This window comes from Heterodontus francisci, chromosome 1 (assembly GCF_036365525.1).
Source record: "Heterodontus francisci isolate sHetFra1 chromosome 1, sHetFra1.hap1, whole genome shotgun sequence".
NCBI classification, from domain to species: domain Eukaryota; kingdom Metazoa; phylum Chordata; class Chondrichthyes; order Heterodontiformes; family Heterodontidae; genus Heterodontus; species Heterodontus francisci.
The window spans coordinates 151,563,479-151,588,020 of NC_090371.1; the positions used below are offsets into that span (position 1 = coordinate 151,563,479).

At 46.1% G+C, this 24,542-nt stretch overlaps 1 protein-coding gene across 1 annotated transcript in view; it reads left to right on the plus strand.

Moving 5' to 3' along the window:
• Nucleotides 1-19,240: 19,240 nt before the first annotated feature.
• Nucleotides 19,241-24,542, plus strand: part of anapc4 (anaphase promoting complex subunit 4) — a 148,659-nt gene continuing 143,357 nt past the window's right edge. The window contains exon 1 of the mRNA XM_068037245.1: nucleotides 19,241-19,328. The gene's annotated coding sequence lies outside the window, so the exon portion shown is untranslated. The remainder of the gene's footprint in view (nucleotides 19,329-24,542) is intronic.

The following is a 24,542-nucleotide window of genomic DNA, read 5'->3' on the forward strand; positions in this document are numbered from 1 at the left end:
CACTACAGTACATGAGACCCTCACTGCGGGGTACTGAAGTGGGCCTCCATAGTGATCCAGGCACCTGAATCTCATCTTCAGCAGCCCAATGACCTGCTCAACGGTCGCTCGGGTGGACCCATGGCAGGTGTTGTACCTCTCCTCTGCTGCAGTGCAAGGGTTCCTCACAGGTATGAGCAGTCATATCTTCATTGGGTACCCCTTGCCCCCAAGCATCCATCCCTGAAGGTGAGCGGGGTGGGTGGGTGTCAAAACAGCTCTGGCACCTGGGAATGCGGGAGAATGTTGGCCTCATAGCTGCTTCCCAGGTATCACTCACACACCTGAAGGATCTGCTTTCGGTGGTCGCAGACCAGTTGGACATTGATGGAATAGAAGTCCTTACTATTGATGAAGGTCGCTGGCTGGTTGCTGGGAGCCTTGCTGGGCACATGCGTGCACCTGGGGGAATCCAGTAGGCCCCGAAGTCGATGGATCGCTCCACCTGACTGTCCAGGTCCACTCAGTCATGCACATAGTCACCAGCCCATTTGAACAGGGCATTGTTCACCTCTTTGATGCACCAGTGAGCCGCAGCCTGGGAGATCACCCATACGTCCCCTGTGGTTCCCTGGAAAGATCCTGTAAAAGTTGAGTGTCATGGTGATCTTCAGGGTGACGCACATTGGGTATCCACCAAACATAGAAACATAAAAAATAGGAGCAGGAGTAGACCATTTGGCCCTTCGGGCTTGCTCTGCCATTCAAATAAAATCATGGCTGATCGTCTAATTCAGTATCCTGTTCCCACTTTCTCCCCATATCCCTTGATCCCTTTGGCATTAAGAAATATATCTATCTCCTTCTTGAATATATTTAATGACTTGGCCTCCACTGCCTTCTGCAGTAGAGAATTCCACAGGTTCACCACCCTCTGAGTGAAGAAATTTCTCATCTCAATTCTAAATGGCATACCCCGTTTCCTGAGACTGTGGGTCTCAGCTCGTTCTGCAGCATGGCTCATAGATTGGTGACCGCCTCCTTGGAGACCCTTAGTCTGTGCTGACACGTCCACCTGGACATGTACAGATATTTGAGCTGTGTAATGTAAAGTCTCTCCCAGGGATAGGCTCTTCTTCGCACAGGACGCTGTCGATGTGCCCCTCTGCACCCTTTTGCTGCACCTGTTGTTCCTGCTGTGGCCCTGCTGGTGCCTGGTCCTGCCTGTCTCTGCGCTGCTGCCCCTTTTCAGTGGTGGTGGTAGTAGGGGAGGGGGTGTGCCACAAAGACTGGGTGGATCAGTCCCATGCCAATTGGTCTTTCTCCTTCTCTTGCACTTTCTTCCCCTTGTTACTCCCTGGGGAGCAAGTGCCACTGTCCGTCTATGTCCCTTGCAGAACACCCCACACCCGTTGGTAACGGCACCTTCACAAGTCCTCTGACGCCATTCGACAATAGCCTCCATTCTCCACTCTCCCCCTTCCAACTAACATTGTCTTTCAGAATAGCTGGCTGGCAAAGGCAGCACTGAAGCCTTGCCCTGTTGCCACTAACTTTAATCGGTCAGGACTCTGAATGCCCCTGTGCCATTTGTAAAATCCAAAGTGCAGTGTAAAATCTCAGTTAATTGCATTTAAATTCAAGGTGATTGCCTTCTAAACTACCTGAATTGATGTCCTGCCACGTTGCTGTGAGAAGCCCACTCTCCATCTTTCCTGCTGCTCTTAAAATTCGGAAACGACGTCACGATATTGGACTTCCATGCGAGTGCACCTTGACCACATTTTACAGCCCCTCCTGCCACTGACCCTGCTCTTACAGGCCCAGTAAAATCCTGGCCACTATCTCCTTATGTGGCTCAGTGTCATATTTTGTTTTAGGATGCTACTGTGGAATGCCTTTATTATGGAGGCGCTATATACGTTGTTGTTGTTGTTGTAATTGAAGTAGTCCGTCAATCGGAAGTATTCTATGAAATACTGGCAGGATTCATTGATGTTATCACATTACACTGGAGACTTTGCTAATATTTCTTATAAAAATGCTCCATCCATCAATATTGGCGACCACGCTCTGGAAGTGGTTCAAGAGTTCACCTACCTTGACTCAACTATCACCAGTAACCTGTCTCTAGATGCAGAAATCAACAAGCGCATGGGTAAGGCTTCCACTGCTATGTCCAGACTGGCCAAGAGAGTGTGGGAAAATGGCGCACTGACACGGAACACAAAAGTCCGAGTGTATCAGGCCTGTGTCCTCAGTACCTTGCTCTACGGCAGCGAGGCCTGGACAACGTATGCCAGCCAAGAGCGACGTCTCAATTCATTCCATCTTCGCTGCCTTCGGAGAATACTTGGCATCAGGTGGCAGGACTATATCTCCAACACAGAAGTCCTTGAAGCGGCCAACACCCCCAGCTTATACACACTACTGAGTCAGCGGCGCTTGAGATGGCTTGGCCATGTGAGCCGCATGGAAGATGGCAGGATCCCCAAAGACACATTGTACAGCGAGCTCGCCACTGGTATCAGACCCACCGGCCGTCCATGTCTCCGTTATAAAGACGTCTGCAAACGCGACATGAAATCGTGTGACATTGATCACAAGTCGTGGGAGTCAGTTGCCAGAATTCGCCAGAGCTGGCGGGCAGCCATAAAGACAGGGCTAAATTGTGGCGAGTCGAAGAGACTTAGTAGTTGGCAGGAAAAAAGACAGAGGCGCAAGGGGAGAGCCAACTGTGCAACAGCCCCAACAAACAAATTTCTCTGCAGCACCTGTGGAAGAGCCTGTCACTCCAGAATTGGCCTTTATAGCCACTCCAGGCGCTGCTTCACAAACCACTGACCACCTCCAGGCGCGTATCCATTGTCTCTCGAGATAAGGAGGCCCAAAAGAAAAAGAAAAGAACACTGGAGACTTTGCTAATATTTCTTATAAACCTATGCAGCCAATGTTAGTCAACAATCAAGCAAAAGAACTGAACTTTTGGAGGATATACTGGAACTACTTTTGAGCTCAGAATGTAAATGTAAGAACATAAAAAATAGAAGCAGGAATAGGCCATATTGCCCCGATGCAACAATAGCATGGCTGATCATCTACCTCCCATCGACTTTTCCGCCCTATCCCCACATTCCTTGATTCCGTTAGTGTCCTGAAGGTCTTAGTACTGGAGAAACTTATAGCCAGTGAAACTGGAAATATCATACAAAATAAATTAAAAAGGAATGTGGAGAACAAGTGTGAAAATAAGAGAGAAAAAAATGAAGACTACCTACTATTAATAGAAAAAATGCAAGAAAGGAAATTTAAAAACAAGGGCACTGTAAAAACTGAAAATCGGGGCAAGAAAACAAATATACAGAAACATTATCGGAGATAACAATAAAAAAATGCTTAGAAATTGGATCACACGGACCATTTCTCGGTTGCGAAATGGACATATAAGAGTCTGAAGACCTCCCTTCTCTGGTCCACTGCACGGATCAGGACATTCAAAACAGCATTGGCTACCTGAGGGCCCAATCAGCATGTCATTTCTCTTTTCAGAAGCATTCTGGCTGTCTGCAACGAAAATGCACCTTTCCTTGAAAAAGTACTGGTTGCCTTTAAGCGACATCAGCCATCCTGACTGTCCCACGCCTTGTCAAACAGGCACAACAATGAACAGCACGGGTAGTATTGGCTGCATGCCTGACTCATTATAATGAAATGACAGCGCCAATTTTACATGGTCTTTACACTAATGTGAACGCATGCACTTTTAGTTTAGTTTTTGAGATACAGCACTGAAACAGGCCCTTCGGCCCACCGAGTCTGTGCCGACCATCAACCACCCATTTATACTAATCCTACACTAATTCCATATTCTTACCACATCCCACCTGTCCCTATATTTCCCTACCACCTACCTATACTAGGGGCAATTTATAATGGCCAATTTACCTATCAACCTGCAAGTCTTTGGCATGTGGGAGGAAACCGGAGCACCCGGAGGAAACCCACGCAGACACAGGGAGAACTTGCAAACTCCACACAGGCAGCACCCAGAATTGAACCCGGGTCGCTGGAGCTGTGAGGCTGCGGTGCTAACCACTGCACCACTGTGCCGCCCACCCTGCACATCCGTTTTAGCATGCAATCGAATTTCTCGGCCACGAACTTCCTCCTTCTGTCCACTGAATCACAGAATTGTTACAGTGCAGAAGGAGGCCATTCGGCCCCATCATGTCTGCACCAGTTCTCTGAAAGAGTAATTCTCTCAGTTCCATTCCCCTGCCTTCGCCCCTTAACCCTGCACATACTTCCTTTTCATATAACTGTCTAATTCCTTTTTGAATGCTTCAATTGAAGACTGCCTGCATAAGGGCCTCCAAAGTAGCATTGGAGGATATAGCTGTCCTTTCTGCAGTTTCTGCAGCAATGCCTGAAGATTTCCAGAATTTCCTGCTCCTGCAGCCATAGTGCTCCTCTGCTTTCAAAGGTGCTCGCTGCTGTGTCATCAGTGACGCCTGAAATCCCACCCACCCCAAATTGGCGCACTGCCAATAAGTGGCTTGAGTAGCACCGGCTGCATGCGTGCCTCAGTATAATGAGGTTCCAGCACCAATTTCACATGGTCTCTGCAACCACATTTAAAGACATATGCAGCCTGCGCCCTGCACAATGGTTTTTGGGGGTGATAAAGTTCCTAGACCAGTTTCTTCTAATAATGTTGCTTCCTTCTTTGCTTTCCAGAATTGGTGAATTATAATTTTCAGCAGGCATCTATAATGTTTACTTAGACTTTGAACAAGATCTATCAGTAACACAGATAAAATATTTTGGACCCCTGTACATTGGATCTACTGGTTTCCATTGATTTCAGTTCCACCTAATCTAAGTTATGACTGCTCCAGTGATAATGGACAGCTCATCTAACAGAGATAGTTTTGTTTCTTTGGCATTGTTAATCCTCACTTGTGTTTTATTAAGCAATAATGAGCAAGGACAGGTATCTTATCAGTTTTGCAATTGGAGTGAAGAAACCTACAGGATTGGGTGCATTGCAGGTTTTCCGCCTTGATTGGAAAGTAGAATTGGGGCGGTGGGGGGAGGGGGGGGAGGAGGTGAAATCAGCATTACACCCACACCCGTCACTTTCCCAGCAGGTAAGTTAGGGTAAAATTGCCTTCTAACAACTGAAGTCTCAGTTGTTTCTCCTTTAAGTATTTGCAATGCTGACTGGGTGCAAATTTCCCAGAGTGAAATTGCGGAACAGCTTGACCTACCATAGCCTTTTTGTTTAAAGACATATTGTGCTGCACTGTAATGTGTCTAACTCAGGGTTGTCCAACATACGGCCTGCAGGCCAGGATCTGACCCGTCAACGTTTCCATCCAGCCCCCGGATGTATTTCAGAGATGTGCAATTTCCCATTGTCTTCTTCTTTCAGACCGGCCTTTCAAAACATCGTGCTGTCAGTTTCACAGCTGAAAGGTGCTGGGAGCAGGAACAGCGGTTTCCCAACTTTGGACTGATTCAGGATTTTCCGGCGGGCTTTTAAAAAAAAAAGTCGGAACTCACCAGAAAACCCTGAATCTGTCTGAAGTTCTGAAACCACAGTTCCCAATGTCAGCACCTGTCAGCTGTGAAACTGACAGCGCAAAGTTTAAAAAAAAACTGACCAACCACAAAGCTGCTGTGCTGAGCACTCCTGCTTCCCACAACTGTAAGGGGTTCGGGGCCAGACAGAGAGGGGGAGGGGGGGGGGGGGGGGACAGACAGAGAGAGGAGAACAGAGAGAAAGAGAGAGGGAGACAGAGAAAGAGAGATAAGGGGGGGGGGATAGAGAGAGAGAGGGGGACAGTGAGAGATCAAGGGGGCAGAGAGAAGGTGACAGAGAGGGGGGAACAGAGAGACAGGGGTACACAAAGAGTGAGGATGACACAGAGAGGGGAAAACAATACAGAGAGGGGCACACAGGGAAAGAGAGCAAGAAAGAGGGAGAGGCAGTGATGAAGATCATTCCGGACAGATGGACATCCATCCGGAATACTCCACATTGCTACAACAAGGGCTGCATTTTACCAAGCCCTCGACGTCGAGTTCCGTGGTGGGGGTGGAGGGTGCCAAAAGATGGGGCCGGCAGCAGTCTGCCACGGAGTTCGACGCCAGGAGGGCACGCATACCCACCGACATGAGCGTATCTGCGCTGGTGGAGGGTGTTGTGGAATGATGTGACACTGCACACTCTGAGGATCCCTCCTCTTCCTCAGGGATGGACAGCTGGCCCCCGCTTTCTGCAGCCACGTTTCCTTTGGGATTACCGAGACCTGCATGAGACAACAAAAGCATCCAGGGGTTAAGGGCTCCACATCTCCTCATTCCATCCATGCCTGAAGTGAAGATCTACATTGCTGGTGGTGGTCACATAGACACGATGCATCATGTGTCGCCCAGATGCACTCGTGACCCCGCAATCGTGCACTCACTCCCTTAGGTTGACAGTCCTGTTTCGCCATGAACAAACACATATACCACTGTGCGACCCTGCAAATTCCAGCGCCTCCTTCTCTGCCAGGATCAGAGCATGGATGTCTAGGATGCCTGTTCTTTATTGTTGTGTGCCCGTTTCTCTTGCAAGCAGCAGGAGGAAAACTGTTAGTTTCTCCAGGAAGAATAGCACAATATTTAGACAGGTGGGAGCCCTTTGGCCTATGATGGTGGTTCACGAATGCCTCCTCCATATGTCTGCTCTCCGTGATGTGGGTCAGCAAAGATGGATGGATGGCTGCTGCTGAGATGCTGCCATGCATCTGAAAGGATATGCTGCTGCTGCACCCCTTGCCACCGCCTGGTTGCTTACTCCCTCCCCTTCTAGCATACCCCCTCGCTTTGCCACATGCAAGTCCCAAAGAAGAAGGTGGTTTGGAGGACTCACCCTGGCAGAGCAAAGGAGGTCATTGACCCATTTGTGGCACTGCACCCATGCTCGGGGGGGTTGACACTACGACTGTAGACCTCCTCTGCAATCACCACCCAGGCTTACTTGGTCAGGCAGGACAGTTGCTACTTGCCGTTCCTTGGGAAGAGGCCCTCTCGCCTTGCCATTGCGCCTGGAGGAGAACCTGCAGGGAGACATCAGTATACTATGAGGCCATCCAGTGCCTTCCCTCTGTCACATTGGCAGCAGTCTCCTAGTCTGCTCCTTGGGTCTTCATTCTGCTACAAGGGAGCAGGGGTCTTCAGGTGTGCCACAGCAGTCTTCAGCACTGTTGCTGAAGCAATCCTTAGCAACAAGACAGCACTGCGTGCAGGTCTGGCAGCCCTTTAAAGATGGCGCCAGCACCTGCCTTTGAGTCAGGTAATGCTGCCGTTGATGGTCCCCACTCATTAATTGGATGGGCCCTGTGTCTCCAGGCCGTTAAGTCACTTCTGGTGCCACTGCCGTGACCCCCGCCATCCAAATAAAATTCAGCCCATTAGGTCAGATGGTCAAAAGCTTGGTTAAAGAGGTAGGTGTTAAGGAGTATCTTAAAGGAAGAAAGCGAAGTGGAGAGGCAGAGTGGTGCAGGAAGGGAATTCCTGAGCTTAGGGCCTACGCGCGGCCACTGCTGGGGTGAATAAAATCAGGGATGCTCAAGAGGCCAGAATTAGAGGAATGCAGGTATCTCGGAAGGTTGTGGGGCTAGAGGAGATAACAGAGATAGGGAGGGGCCAGGCAACGGAGGGATTTGAAAACAAGGATGAGAATTTTAAAATCAAGATGGTGCTTCACCGGGAACAACTGTAGGTCAGTGAGCACAAGGGTGATAGGGGAACGGGATCTGGTGCGAGTTAAGACATTACAGCAGAATTTTGGATGACCTTAAGTTTACGGAGAGTAGAATGTGGGAGGCCAGCCAGACTTGCATTGGAATAGTCAAGTCTAGAGGTAACAAAGGCATGAATGAGGGTTTCAGCAGCAGATGAGCTGAGGTAGGGGTGAAGTCAGGTGATGCTATGGCAGTAGAAATAGGCGGACTTAGTGATGGCACGAGTATGTGGTTGATGTTCATCTCGAGGTCAAATATGACACCAAGGCTGTGAACAGTCTGCTTTAGTCTCAGACAGTTGCCAGGAAGAGGGATGAAGTCAGTAGCTACGGAACGGAGTTTGGAGCAGAACCCAAAACAATGGCTTCAGTCTTCCCAATACCTAATTGGAAAAATTTCAGCTCATCCAGTACGGGATGTCGATAAGCAGTCTGATAATTTAGCAACATTGGAGGAGTCAAGGGAGGTGGTGCTGAAATACAGCTGGGCGCCGTCAGCATACATGGGAAAACTAACACTATGCTTTCAGATGATGTCGCTGAGGGGCAGCATGTAGATGAGAAATAGGAGGGGCCCAAAGATAGATCCTTGGGGGACATCAGAATTAACGGTAAGGGAGCAGGAAGCGAAGCCATTGCAAGTGATTCTCTGGCTATCATTAGATAGATAAGAATGAAACCAGGTGAGAGCAGTCCCACCCAGCTGGATGACAGTGGAGAGGCACTGGAGGAGGATGGTGTGGTCAGCTGTTTCAAAGACTGTAGACAGATTGAGAAGAACGAGGAGGGAAAGTTTATCTTTGTCACTGTCACACAGGATGTCATTTGTGATTTTGATAAGTGCCATTTTGGTACTGTGGCATGGATGGAAACCTAATTCTTTCACATTACTGCTGTTGTAATTCCCCGGAATTGAGATAATACAGGGCGGGGCTTGCTCGATAGTTGGTGGATGCACTCCCAGTGATAAGGGCCAAGATAGTCCCAAATTGACAAGCTAAATTAACTGATCTCAGTCAAACATTGTTATAAACATTTTATAGCATCACATGTAAAACTACACTTGCTAAACCCCTCCTGTTTAAATAAATGTGGACTATGGAAAATAAATCCAGTGTTCCTTCTCCTGATCACTCTCCTCTTTACAGCCATGCTGTAAAGTGCATGCACATGGACATGTGAAGATAGAGCTGGGTTTGATTATAATTCCCTCCATACTGAAATAGCCTTGGGTTCACTGATTAGACTCACATCAAAAATGATCATTTGGGTGAGGTAAAGGTGAAGGATGGCTGTTGACACCAGTGGAACAGCATACAGAATGAGTCACCACCTTCAGGAGATGGAAGGATAGAAGAAAAAAGGGGAACAAGTGGTAGATCAAAAAATAATTCAAAACTAAGTTTAACAACCTGTATTTGAAAAAAAGTCAGTGTAATGAATACAGAGCTCAGTCATCTACATTTTAAACAACTTAAAACGTTTTAGAGACATTTTACTTCAGCAAACTAAATCTATAAAATCTTTTATGACCTAAACAAGTTAAAGATGCTTGAAGGAGTTTCAAAGGTACCAAAAGTTTTTTCATGAAAGCCTAACTTGTAAACACAGATAAAATAAATAATTTTAAGACTTTTTCCTTCAGGAAATAAAATCTAATTTTTAACAGCTTATCGTGTTTTAGACAAATTAGCTGAAAAAATTCTAAATTTCACAAATTTTAAGTAGTTTAGAACATTTCAAAAAAATCTCAGGAAAAACAATATCAGAACACAGACATCACAAGGAATAGATACTTAATTATTTGATCTTTGGACATTAATCACAACTTTATTTGATCTTTGCCTAGAGTATTAAAAAGTTGCGAACTTCAAAAAAGATATGACTACTTTTGGCTGGTCTCCTATTAGCAACTAATTGAATAATAATGAAATCACTGCTATGATGTTTTTGAACAAAATGAAGAAAACTTAATTATTACATTTGGCGTTTATCCCAGAGGCATCTTTACTCTGGTCCACGTACTATGTAATAATCTTCACTGCTGAAAGCTCTTTAAATTTGCATTTTTATAAGGGATTTCCTTTTCCCCTCCCTCAAAACTATAGGCAATGGAACTGCAAATTGAGCAATTTATAATTAGTTTATCACTTAATTTGCCATTTCTCCCAAAAGTTTGAAAAATATTCCTATTTAAATGTACAGATTATGTTTAATTTCTAACTATGACAAATGAAAAATTAAGTCAGTCTCTCATCATCCACAGAAACAAACATCTAAAAGTGGCATTTCTGAGGTCAATCTACTGCTGATTTTAGAGAAGCACAGATTTCATGAAAAAGTCTTTAGTGAACACCCATTACTCAGGCACACATATCAAGGAAAAGAGATGGAACATATTATATCATGTCTCTGTCTGCTTTACATTGAATTGGGTTTTTGGAGTTTCCCTGAAAGCAGTACTTGGCCTGCACCTGCAACTGGTGGAGGCCCAGCATTCAAGAAGTTAATGAGGTGGAAGTAGGCTTTCTTGGCCTTTTGCATCTATTTCCTCTTATTGAGGCCCAGGAGTGCCCAGGCACATGAGCATCCCATGAAGCTGGCAGTGGTCTTTGCAACAGGACTCCATTTTATCTGAAGGTCAAAGGGGCTTGGCAGCAACCTGAAGAGGACACTAAAGACTCGTACAATTTTTTTAAAAATCATCCACCGTATTGCAGGCATTGAAGCCTTCTGGCTGCTGTTACCCTATCATGTACACCTCTTTCCTCCCCCATTTTCAGGCACAAGGCCCTACCAGGAGATCGACTTGCACTGGTGTTTAATAGCCAAGTCACTAAATTTGGCTGCAGCTGAATCTGGATTGGCACTGCACACATCAGGCACATTGTACCTGTCCAGCATCGGGGATGGGGAGAGGGGTAAGGGGGAGGGGGGGGGGGGGGTAGCAGAGAGGGAGTAGGAAATCAGGCATTGTGAGGAGATGGTGCGTAGTAGGAAGAGAAGCCATTGCTGGAGATGTACTGGATAACTTTGGTGAGATAGGACTGAAACCATGCAAGAACAGTCCCACAAAGTTAGACAATAGAGTGGCTTTGGAAGATGGTGACTTGATCAACTATGTCTAATGCTGTGGAGAGGTCAAGGAGGATGAAGAAGGATAATGCACTGAGGCACAGAGGATGTAATTTGTGGCTTGTGTTAGGGCTGTGAAAATTGCATAAATTGAATACACTGGAAGGAATCAAACAAGGAGTTACAGGAGAGATATGCAAAGAGCTGGGAGGTGACAAAAGGGAGGTTGGAAACGAGGCAGTAATTGGTAATCTACCACATGTCTGCCCATTCCGCTAGACTGTATAAATTGCTTGAAGTCTTGTGCAGTCCTCCCTGCTTTTGCCAAATCCTGTACTTTGTGTTATTAGCAAATTTTGTTATTGTGCTCCCTATATCCAATTTCAAAGCAGCTACATATACCAAAAACAAGAGAGCCAAACACTGATTCCTGGGAACTGTTCACTTCCAACTGTTCTCCAATCCAAATAACATCCAATTTTTTGTCTTCAGTCTGCACACCTCCCCGCCACTCCCCCCACCCCCACCAAATGTTTATACTTCCAGCTTGATGTCACCTCTTGCCCCAGTATAGCCCAGTGAGATATTTATCTTTATGAGGAGCTCTACGCATAAATGTAAATCGTTGCTGTATCCTCCATGATGAAGTTTCATTATTTTTTGTTGCAAGTCAGAAGATTTTGCAATGGTATTCCAATTCAGAGAGAAAATAGTGCCATCTACACCTGTCCCATCCCAACATGTGTTTTTTTTTCTTTGTCGATTTCAATTTGAGCCAAGGAAAAGTTTCCAAATGGAGATAGGGAGCAACCATGGAGAAGGAATCAATCGATTAAAAACAAGATGCACATGGAGGTACATGCAGCATAAGTACCTGTGATTACCTCAAAGTATGTTCACAATCTCTGCTGTGTCATATTGAAGAACTATCGAGCAGAGCTGTGGCAATGCCTCACAGCAAGGGAAGGTAGATTGATGGCTGGGTCTTCTTGGATCCATCTAATGCAACTGCTGATGGCCTGGGAACCTGTCTCATTGAATTGTAGAATCATAGAATCATGCAACACATAGATGATGTAAATATAAGTAATAATGGAAGATAGGTGAATTAAAGTATGGGTGAAAGAAAAAAAGTAAAGGTACCACATTTCTCATCATCCAATCTACCCTTTCTGGGAAATAACTGCACTAAAATTACTGAAAATGCTGTTCTCACTGATTTTAAAATGAACAGTCTGAAAAGTAGCAAAATAATCACTTTTAAAATAAAATGAAAATACCATAAAGCAAATATGTTACAAATAAAACAGACGAAGAAACAAAGATGTTCTTATCATGCTCATGTGTTCATAGACCATTAAAAGGATCAGCGCATGTTCCGTAATAGACAATAAATGAACTTCCCTCAATTATAATTTTTTTAAATAAGAGGCTCCATCTACCAGTCATTGTGTGCTGAATCATTTCACTTTCATCTTAGTAGCATAAAACTATATAAGCCTTGAATTGAAATTAAAACAATAGGCGGCCTTGATTAAGGTGGCGTCTGTGTAAGGGGCGGGTGTGTGGAAAGATGCACGCAGGCCCAGTACAGGTTGGGGATTACATGCCCTAATGGCAGGGCCACATTTAAACAGAACTTCCTTTGGTACCTCCTGACATCCAGCCAGATTCACTACCTGGCTAGGGACCCATGGAAACGGTCCTCCACAATATTAGCTATGCCACCCCATTTTGGTATCATCTCCAAACTTCAACATCATGCCACCAATTCCCAAGTCCAAATCATTCTAGTTGTCAGCATTGGCTCAATGGTAGCACTCTCACTTAAAACATTAGGTTATGGGTTCAAGCTTGACTCCAGAAAGCCAAGCACATATCTAGGCCGGCACTTCTGTGAAATACTGAGGGAATAGTGCACTGTCGGAGATGCCATCTTTTGGATGATACGTCAAGCCTGCCTTCTTAGGGGGACATAAACAATCCTACTGCACTATTCCAAGTAGAGCAGGGTAGTTCTCCTGGTGTCCTGGCAAACATTAATCTCTCAACCAACACCTAAAACAGATGGTCTAGGAAGTTATCTGATTACTGTTTAAGGGAGCTTGCTGTGTATAAATTGGCTGCTGCTTTTCCTAACAGTGATGATATTTCAAAATCATTTCGTTAGCTGTAATGTGCTTTGGGATATCCTGAAGTTGTGAAAGGGACTTTCAAAATCCAAGTCTTTCTTTCTATTTCTGCATCGAGTGAACAACATGTCACTGAATGGATCTCAGCGAGACACCACTTTCTACTTTCTGGCAGTCCAAGCAACTTCCCTTAATTTCTTTGTACAAAAAAAAAGGCTAATGGAATGCTGGCTTTTATCTCAATGGAGCTGGAATACAGAAGGGTGGAAGTTATGTTACAGTTATTTACAGCTGTGGCTAAATCCCATTTAAGTTCGGTTCTGGGCATTGCACTTCAGGAAGGAAATATTGGCCTTGCAGTGGTTGCAGCACAGATTCACCAGTATGATACCAGGGCAAAAAGGGTTAAATTATGAGGATAGGTTATTTATTCGCTTTAGTATATAAGATTAAGTGATGATCTAATTGAGGTGTTTAAGATGATTAATGGAGTTCTTAGGGTACATAAGAAATATGAGGAGTAGGCCATACGGCTCCTCCAACCTGCTCTGCTATTCAGTAAGATCATAGCTGATCTTTAACCTCAAATCCAATTTCCCACCTGATCCCCATATTCCTTGATTCCCTTAGAGTTCAAATATCTGTTGATCTCAGCCTTGAATATACTCAATGACTGAACATCCATAGCTCTTTGAGGATAAAGAGAAACTATTTCCTCTGGTAGAAGAGCCCAGAACAAGGGAGCATAACCTTAAAAGTAGAGCTAGGTGATTCAGGGATGATGTCAGGAAGCACTTATTCAAAATAAAAGACTTGCATTTCTATAGTGCCTTTCACAATCACAGATTGTCCCAAAGTGTTTTAAAGCCAATGAAGTACTTTTGAAGTGTAGTCACTTTTGTTATGTAGGGTACAAATGGTAGAGGAAATCTGGCTCAAAAAGCTGTTGAGACGAGGTCAATTGAAATTTTAAAAACTGAGATTGATAGATTTTTCTTACACAAGCACATTAGAAGTTACGGAACTAAGGTGAGTAGATGAAGTTAAGGTACAAACCAGCCATGATCTAATTGAATGATGGAGCAGGCTTGAGGGGCTGACTGACCTACTCTTGCTCCTATTTTAAATGCAGTCTTTTACTTCTGTGCCTTATCAGAAAGAAATATAAACTCGTAGAATGATACAGCACAGAGACCATTTGGCCCATCCTGCCTGCGCCAGCTTGTTGTTGAGTTATCCAGTTACTCTCACTCCCTGTTCTTTCCGTACAGCCCTGTAATTTTTTTCCGCTTCAAGTATTTCTCCGATTCTCTTTCGAATGTTACTATTGAATCTGCTTACACCACCCTTTCAGGTAGTGCATTCCAGGCCACAGCAACTTGCCTTGTTTAAAACAAATGTTTCCTCATGTCCCCTCTTGTTTTTTAGCCAATCACCATGAATCTGTGTCCTCTGGTTACTGACCCTTCTGCTACCGGAAACAGTTTCTCCTTATCTACACCAACAAACCATTCATGATTTTGAACACCTCCATCAAATCTTCCCTTAAACTATCCACTTTAAGTAGTGCAGCTCCAGCTTCTCCAGTCTATCCACATAACTGAAGTCTCTCTTATCCCTCCAACCATTCTAACAAATCTATTTTGCTCCCGCTCCATGGGCTTGCCCTTCTTTCTGAAATGTGGTGCCTAGAATTAACACAATACTCTAGCTGAGGCCTAATCTTTTATAAAGGTTTAGCATAACTCCCTGGCTTTTGTATGCTTTTCCTCCATTAATAAAGCCAAGGATCCTATCTGCTGTTTTAACAACATTCTCAATTGGCTGCATTTGCTGACAACGCAACCACTTGGTGGCACAATACATGCACATGCGCAAATGCAGCCTCTTCCACTGGAACGTCAGTGTCTGACGTTCAGGCAGCTGCCAGGATTAAAGATGGCGCTGCTCAATTTACCCCAAGAAATGCTTATGGCTAGATTGTTCTAGCAAACTAACCTTACATTAATAATGTTCTGAAGAAGGGTCACTGACCTGAAATATTAACTCTGCTTCTCTCTCCATTGATGCTACCACACCTGCTGAGTTTTTCCAGCACTTTCTGTTTTTATTCCAGATTTCCAGAATCCACAGTATTTTGCTTTTAGATTAACTTTACATTAAGTTGGATGGGAAGCTCAGTAATATACTAATATGTAGTATAGGATACTAACTGTAATCCTCAGATACATTGAATATTCTAGGAATCTTATTGAATACAAAAGGAATTTAATGATAGAATTTCTACATTCTGACACTTTTGGGAGATAGTGAATTGGCACCCCGATCGATGGAGAAGAAAGTCAGGCAGAGTATAAAATGTGTTGCCAATTCGTTATCCACATTTTATATGACTGATTTCAACCGAACGTAGCTACCATCTCCTGCCCCACTGGCCGCTCTCCCCTCTCAGCAACTCGCTTTCTCCCCTTCCTCCCTCCTCCTCACCGGTCGCTTCCCCCCCTCAGCAGCTCACTCCAGACTTCACTGCTCCCCCTCACACCCCGCCAGACTGTTCCTCACTCCTTGCTTCGTGCCACCCCACTCTCCAGCCATTCATTCCCCACTCCCACCCCTCCAGCTGCTAGTTATAGGCCGCGCTGCTTCCCTCCTCTTGGCCATGCGCTCCCACGTTTGATCGTTCTCCATGCGCCACCCAAAGAAGCAAAGTGGGCCGCAAGGGGTGACGGGGCGACGTAGGAGCAAGTGGTCAAGAGGAAGGAAGTGGTGTGGCCTAGTGCTAGCGGCTGGAGGGGGAGCGGGGAAGAGGGGAGTGAGTGGCTGGAGAGCAGGGTGGCGAGGGGGGTGGGGAGTGGGGAAGTGGGAGCGAGCGGCTGGAGAACCGGGTGGCGAGGAGCAGGGAACAATCATCCAGGGGAGTGGGGGTGGGGGAACAGCGAGGTCTGGTGCGAGTTGCCAAGGGGGGAGAGCAGCAAGTGGGGGGGAGCGAGTGATGGGGATTGAGCTTCAGCCGCTCCCTCCAGTCGAGTGGGGGGCTGGATACCCGATGATTTATCATGCATGCGCATGCACGAAGATGGACCAGGCGCGGATAAGCGATGACGCTGCTCGATGACATCCTCCCACGCATGCATCACTCAGTCCTGGCAAGATGTAGGCTGTGCATGTGCGCATCTTGGATTGTTCTGATGACATCAACGGGCCGCTGCTTTGTCAGGAGTCACTTTGTTCTCAATTTGTCCTGTCACCTTCAAGGATTTTAAACTTGTATAATTTAGTTCAGTGTGAAAGAACGAGTTGGTGATGCAGAGGTTATGCTAGGTACACAACTCAAGCAGTCTCTGTCCATTCTCATTCATCCTTCCAATGCCATAGCGCCCAAGGCAGGAGGGCCATGAGTCATGGGCGGCCCCAACCCTGGCATTAAAGCCCCCCAGCAGGAACAGATGTTCGGTGTTGGGGATGCTACTAATGATATTATGGAGTTCCTCGGAGAACTGGTCTTTAGCTTCAGGTGGGGAGCAGATTGTTGGAGCATAGATGCTGAGTAGGTGTACTGGACCAGAGGAGGTGAGCAGTCGGATGGACAGTATGCGTTCTGAGCTATTTGAAGGAGGCTCTATCATGCTGAGCAAGGAGTTTCTGATGGCGAAGCCCACTCCATGCTGTCTTGGTTCTTCAGGATCCCTACCCTGCCAGAAGAAGGTGTAGTCTTGCTCTGTTAGAGATCCGCTCGCAGGGAGGTGTGTCTCTTGAAGTGCTGCAATGTCCACATTGAGTCTACTGAGCTCGTTGTTAATGATGGCGGTCTTCTGAGAATCGTTGATTTGTGTAAGGTCTTCCGACAGGCCAGGACACATAGTTCTGACGTTCTAGCTTGCAAAACGAAGGGCTGGTATCTTCTTTCCTTTTTTCGTGCTGTTTGGTGCGGTGTAGCAGTCCGCTTTTCGGGCAATGACCCTGAGCTCCAAGCACCCATTGAAGCAGATGGACTGTGGCGGGACAGACCCTTACTGACTGAGGGCTGCCCGGTTTGAGGCAGGCAGTAGCTGTCCAGTGAGGTGCGATGACCTCTCCCACCGAAAAGGCAACCCGTGGCGCCCAATCTCTACGCCAATTGAGCTGGACTTACAACCCCTAACTGCTGCCTTCCGTGTTGTTTAGGTCGCTGTGAGGCGACTATGGAGTGACGTCTCCATGGCGCATGCCTGGGTGAATGTATGGAGGTTGTGAGTTGCCCAAGCGTCAAAACCCCCCTCTCGGCCTTTCTGGTGGGGTCCAAAGGAGGGCCGAGCACGACGTTTAGCACCGGTATGGCTGCATGAACTGCCGGAAACATGCCAAAGGTGACACATGACTGCCTACGGGGTTCCGCTCCAGATTTTTTGTTAGGGTTTACTGCCTTAGCCTTGGACTCTCCCAAGACGCCCACAAGGCAGTGGGGTTGTTAGGGCCCCTGCTCAGGGATTGGTGGATGTCGGTGGGAGGAGGGGGTGCGAGGGGTGGTGGGAAGGGGATACGAGGGGGATGCAGGGGGAAGATGGTGCAAGGGGGGAGCTGGGAAGGGGTTGCGAGGGGGGGAGGGGTGGGGGAAGAGGGTGCGGGGGAGATGAGCTGGGAGGGGGGAGCTGGGAAGGGGAAAAAGGAGGTGCAGGTAATAAAACATTTCATCAGTTTCCCCCATCGACGCCGGGAAAGCTCATCTGCGTCCTCCGGGAGGTGGGCGACAGCCTCGGGCGCCAGTACCAGCAGGAATTCGCCAACATTGCACTGCAGATACACTACGAGCCGCACATCTCCCGCGGGCGCTTTGAAGTTGTGGCTGAGGAGCCGTTCCGCGATGGAGTCAACTGGGGCCGGGTCGTGGCTTTTTACGTGTTCGGGGTTTTTCTCAATGCTTCCCCTCGGTACTACATCTTATTACCCAAGGGTTCCGCTGCTCCTTCCTCTCTGCACTGGACTTACCGTTCGCCATGGCCGCAGACGCTCTGGATGATGTAGACAACAGGACAGAAGATCAGAGTATCACCAGCTGTACTTTACAATTTTGTCCGGTAGAGAAGTGTGGCCTAGGCGTCCAGAAAACTGAATGTCAACTTGAGCACAATTCAGTGGCGACCACGCTCTGGAAGTGGTTCAAGAGTTCACCTACCTCGGCTCAAATATCACCAGTAACCTGTCTCTAGATGCAGAAATCAACAAGCGCATGGGAAAGACTTCCACTGCTATGTCCAGACTGGCCAAGAGAGTGCAGGAAAATGATGCACTGACACGGAACACAAAAGTCCGAGTGTATCAAGCCTGTGTCCTCAGTACCTTGCACTACGGCAGCGAGGCCTGGACAACGTATGTCAGCCAAGAGTGACGTCTCAATTCATTCCACCTTCGCTGCCTCCGGAGAATACTTGGCATCAGGTGGCAGGACCGCATCTCCAACACAGAAGTCCTCGAGGCGGCCAACATCCCCAGCTTATACACACTACTGAGTTAGCGGCGCTTGAGATGGCTTGGCCATGTGAGCCGCATGGAAGATGGCACGATCCCCAAGGACGCATTGTACAGCGAGCTCGCCACTGGTATCAGACCCACCGGCCGTCCATGTCCCCGCTTTAAAGACATCTGCAAACGCGACATGAAGTCCTGTAACATTGATCACAAGTCGTGTGAGTCATATGCCAGCGATCGCCAGAGCTGGCGGGCAGCCATAAAGGCGGGGCTAAAGTGTGGCGAGTCGAAGAGACTTAGCAGTTGGCAGGAAAAAAGACAGAAGCGCAAGGGGAGAGCCAACAGTGTAACAGATCCGACAACCAATTTTTTCTGCAGCACCTGTGGAAGAGTCTGTCACTCTAGTATTGGCCTTTATAGCCACTCCAGGCGCTGTTTCACAAACCACTGACCACCTCCAGGCGCTTACCCATTGTCTCCCGAGACAAGGAGGCCAAAGAAAAAAAAATTAGTTCATATTAGTACAGATGGATGCCTATACTAATTCTAAAACGATTTTTTAATTGGTGGCAAAGGCAGCAGAAGTTAGGCTGCGATGCATTTGCCGCCTCGTCTAATTTAGCACCTACTAATCCTCAGTTGATTGCCCAGGGTTTGCCACCCTTCGTTCAGCACCCGCCCACTTCCGCTCACAACAGCACGGCTCACTCTCACCGACCCCCATTCACGCCGCGCGCCCCCGCCGGCTTAGTGCTCAGACGCATGCGCGATACCTTGCGGAGCACAACGTCTTATTTCAGGTTCTCGCGATACTCCAGCAGCGGGGAGTGTGTGTATGTGTGCTGCCGGTTTGAAAGTGAGTGGTGCTGAGTTAAGGAGCTTGTTGTGGAAGCGGGGCGCAGGTAAGAGCCTTCATCATTACTCCCTCAGCCCGGTTTCGGGCTTGGAGTTGTCAGAATCTGTTTTCCCAGCAGGCCCGACTCGTACCAACTTGTCCTCCATAAAACAGCGGCGGCTTGAGGTTGGAGGCAGCCAGAAAGCAGTGACCAAATCATTAAGGATGTCGCTCTGCGGGCCCGTCCTCACACTGAAGACCCCGGTATTCTATCACTCACCAGAATAGCCCCTCAGTCACTTTCTTTTAAAGATGTGACCTACCTTTTTGATGCAAACACAGCTGAATAAATACGTTCTTAATCGTGATAATACTGCAAACATATTGTGCACCAGGTCAGTTACGGACCCTGTAACAGGACACCCCCCCCCCCCCCCCCCCCCCAACCTTTAATAGGCAACAGAGGCCATTCAGGCCCTCGAGCTGGTTCTGCCTTTCAGTGAGATGATTTATCTGCACCTAAACTCCATCCTGCCTGCATTGGCTCCATATCCCTTGACTTAAAATTCTACTGCTTGTAGATTTAAAATAAATTGAGCTAGCATTTGCTTTGTGTGGGAGAAATTTCCACACTTCTAACACCCTTTGTGTGAAGAAGTGTTTCCTAACTTCTCACCAAAATGGCTTGGCTCTGATTTATAAGTTATGCTCCCTTGTCCTATACTCCCCCACCATGTAAAAGGTTTCTGCATCAATTCCTTTCAAAAATCCTAAAAAAAAACAAATTCCCCCTTTGTCTATATTCCAGGGAGTACTAGCAAAATTCATGTAATCCCTCCTAATCTATCCCTTTGCGTCATAACATTTTGATGAATCTGTACTTAGCTCCTTGAAAAACTAATATATTCTTTCTAAGGTACGGTGACTTGGTTGAGTTTTTTGATGGTAATGTGCTTGATGTGTATATGAACTTCCAAAATTCATTGGATAAAGTGCCACATAATAAGTTTGCCAGAAAAGTTGAAGCCCATGGAATAAGAGGGACAGTGGCAACATGAGAAAGAAATTGGCTGTGACAGGAAACAGCAGGAGTGAACGGTGTTTTTTTCCTGGAGGAAAGTATACAGTGATGTTCCCCAGGAATTGGTACTAGGACTGCTACTTCTCTAGATGTATATAAATGACTTAGATTTGGGTGTACAGAGCATCATTTCAAAACTTGCAGATGACAGAACTTGGAACAATGAAGGTGGTCGTGACAGACTTCGAGGATGTAGACAAGCTGGTGGAAGATGAAATTTAATGCAGAGAAGTGCAAAGTGATGCATTTTGCTAGGAAGAATGAGGAGAAACATTACAAAATAAAGAGGATAATTCTAAAGGGGGTTCAGAAACAGACACCTGGGGGTATGTGTACAGGCATCATTGAACCTGAAGGGTAGGTTCAGAACGTGGTTAAAAAGGCATATGAAATCTTGGACTTTCTAAGAACAGAAGAAATAGGAGCAGGAGTAGACCATACGGTCCCTCGAGCCTGCTCTGCCATTCAGTACCATTTATAATTTTTTTTCTTTTGGGCCTCCTTATCTCGAGAGACAATGGAATACGCGCCTATAAATTACACTTATAAATAGAGGCATAGAGTGCAAGAAGGAAGGAAGTTATGGTGAACGTTTACAGAACACTGGTTCAGCCTAAACTGGGGTATTGCGTACAATTCTGGACACTGCACCTTAGGAAGAATGAGAGGGTGTAAAAAAGATTTGGGAGAATGGTTCCAGGGACTTGAGTTACATGGATAGAGTTATACAGCACAGAAATAGGCCTTTCGGCCCATTGTGTCTGTGCCGGCCATCAAGCACCTAACTATTCGAATCCCATTTTCCAGAATTTGGCCCGTAGCCTTGTATGCTATGGTGTTTCAAGTGCTCATATAAATACTTAAATGTTCTGAGGGTTCCTGCCTCTACCACCTCTTCAGGCAGTGCATTCCAGATTCCAACCACCCTCTGGGTGAAATTTTTTTTCCCTGAATTCCCATCTAAACCTCCTGCCCCTGACCTTAAATCTACACCCCCTGGTTATTGAACCCTCTGCTACGGAAAAAAATTCTTCCTATCTAACCTATCAATGCCCCTCAATTTTGTATAGCTCAATCATGTCCCCTTTCAGCCTTCTCTGCTCTAAGGAAAACAACCCTAACCTTTTCAGTCTCTCGTCATAGCTGAAATGCTCCAGTCCAGGTAACATCCTGGTGAATCTCCTCTGCACTTTCTCCAGTGCAATCACTTCCTTTCTATAGTGTGGTGCCCAGGACTGTACACAGTACTCCAGCTGTGGCCTAACTAGTGTTTTATACAGCTCCATCATAAACTCCCTGCTCTCATATTCTATGCAGGATATAAGGATCTAAGGATACGGGGTAAACCTTTCAGGACTGAGATGGGGAGAAATTTCTTCACCCAGAGAGTGGTGAGCCTGTGGAATTTGCTACCACAGAAAGCAGTTGAGGCCCAAACATTGAATGTTTTCAAGAAGGAGTTAGATATAGCTCTTGGGTCTAAAGGGATCAAAGGGTATGGGGCGAAAGCCGGAACAGGCTACTGAGTTGGATGATCAGCCATGATCATAATGAATGGCGGAGAAGGCACGAAGGATCAAATGGCCTACTCCTGCTCCTATTTTCTATGTTTCTATGCCTCGGCTAATAAAGGCAAGTATCCCATATGCCTTCCTAATCACCTTATCCACCTGTGCTGCTGCCGTCAGTGATGGACAAGTACACCAAGGTCCCTCTGTACTTCCTAGAGTCCTACCATCCATTGTATATTCCCTTGCCTTGTGTGTCCTCCCAAAATGCATCACCTCACACTTCTCAGGATTAAATTCCATTTGCCACTGCTCTGCCCATCTATATCGTCCTGTCATCTAAGACTTTCCTCCTCACTTTTTAATGACACCACCAATTTTCGTGTCATCTGCGAACTTACTGATCATACCTCCCATATTCACATCTAAATCATTAATGTACACTATAAACAGCAAGGGTCCCAGCACTGATCCCTGCGGTACACCACTGGTCACAGGCTTCCACTCACAAAAATAACCCTCGACCATCACCACCTGCCTCCTGCCGCTAAGCCTATTTTGGATCCAATTTGCCAAATTGCCCTGGATCCCATGGGCTCTTAACTTCTTATCCAATCTCCCATGTGGGACCTTATCAAAGGCCTTACTGAAGTCCATGTAGACTACATCAACTGCTTTACCCTCATCTACACATCTAGTCACCACCTCGAAAAATTCAATCAAGTTAGTTAGACACTATTTCCTCCTGGCAAAGCCATGCTGACTATCCCTGATTAATCCCTGCCTCTCCAAGTGGAGATTAATCCTGTCTCTCAAAATTTTTTCCAATAGTTTCCCTACCACTGATGTTAGGCTCACTGGCCTGTAATTACCTGGTTTATCCCTGCTGCTACCCTTCTTGAATAATGGTACCACATTTTGCTGTCAGTCAATCCTCTGGTACCTCTCCTGTAGCCAGAGAGGATTTGAAAATTTGTGTCAGAGCCCCTGCAATCTCCTCCCTTGCCTCAGATAATAGCCTGGGATACATCTCATCTGGGCCTGGGGATTTATCTACTTTTAATCCCGATAAAACAGCTCATACTTCCTCCCTTTCACTGCTAATATGTTTAAGTATATCACAATCCCCCTTCCTGAGCTCTACACCTACATCGTCCTTCTCCATAGTGAAGGCAGATGAAAAGTAATCATGTAAAACTTCACCTATGTCCTCTGGCTCCACACACAGATTGCCACTTTGGTCCCTAATGGACCCTACTCTTTCCCTGGTTATCCTCTTGCCCTTAATACACTTATAAAATGCCTTGGGATTTTCCTTGATCTTGCCTGCCAGTGTTTTTTCATGTCCCCTCGTCACTCTTTAGATTAGAGAAGCTGGGGTTGTTCTCCTTGCAGAAGAGACTGTTGAGAGGAGATTTGATAGAAGTGTTCAAAATGATGGGTCTAGACAGGAAGTGCTGGAAATACTCAGCAGGTCTGGCCGCATCTGTGTAGAGAGAAACAGTTAACGTTTCAGGTCAGTGACCTTCCATCAGAACTCTGAATTATCCAATTGCCTTTTGAAAGTTATTATTGAATCAACTTCCACCAACTTTTTAGGCAGTACATTCCAGATCATAACTTGAAATGTAAATTTTATTTTCCAAATTTCCCCTCATCTTCCTCTAGTTCTTGTGCTAATTATCTTAAATCTATGTCCTTTGGTTAATGACCCTTCTGCCATTGGAAACATTTTCTCCTAATTTACACTATCAAAACCCTCCTTAATTTTGAAAACCTCTGTCAAATCTCCCTTGATATACTGTAAAGGGGAACAACCCCAATTTCTTTTGTTTCCACATAACAAGTCTTTTATCCCTGATGCCATTCTTTGAAATCTCTTCTGCACCATCTCCAAGGCCTTGACATCTTTCTTGAAATTTGATGCCCAGAATTGGATACATTGCTCCAGCTGGTTCCTAACCAGTGTTTCATGAAGGTTCAGCATGACTTCCCTGCTTTTGTACTTTATACCTCTCTATAGAGCTTTGAGTCCAGTTTGCTCGTTTAACAGCCTTCTTAAATTGTCCTGCATCTTCAGAGACTTCAGTACGCTATCAGATCTCTGCACCCCCTTTAAAATTGCACCATGTAGTTTACATTCACTCCTCATTGTTCTAACCAAAATCAAACGCTTCACATTTCTCAGCAGTAAATTTCATGTGCCATGTGTCTGCCCATTTCACCAATTTGTCTACATCCTCCTGAAGTTTCTTGCTGTCCTCCTCACTGTTCAATATATTTCCCAGCTTTGTGTCATCTGCAAACCATGAAATTCTGCCTTGTATACCCAAGTCTAAGTCATTAAAATGCATCAAAGAGCATTAGTCCCAACACCGATCTCTGCAGATCGGCGTGGGGGTTGGGGGGGGGGGGGGGGGGTGGTCACCGCTGCACCTTCCCTCCAGTCTGAAAAACATCTATTCATCAGTAGTCTCTGTTAGCCAATTATGTATAAACACAGCCACTACCCCTTTAAACTTCAATTTTGCTAGTGTGTCTGTTATGTGTTGCCTTTTCAAAGTCCATGTACATAACACCAATCGCACTCTCATCAACCCTCTCCACTATTTGATCAGAGAACTTAATTAAGAAAAACAAACATGATTTGCCTTTAAAAAAAACCCAGACTGGCTTTCAATTGTTAATCCAT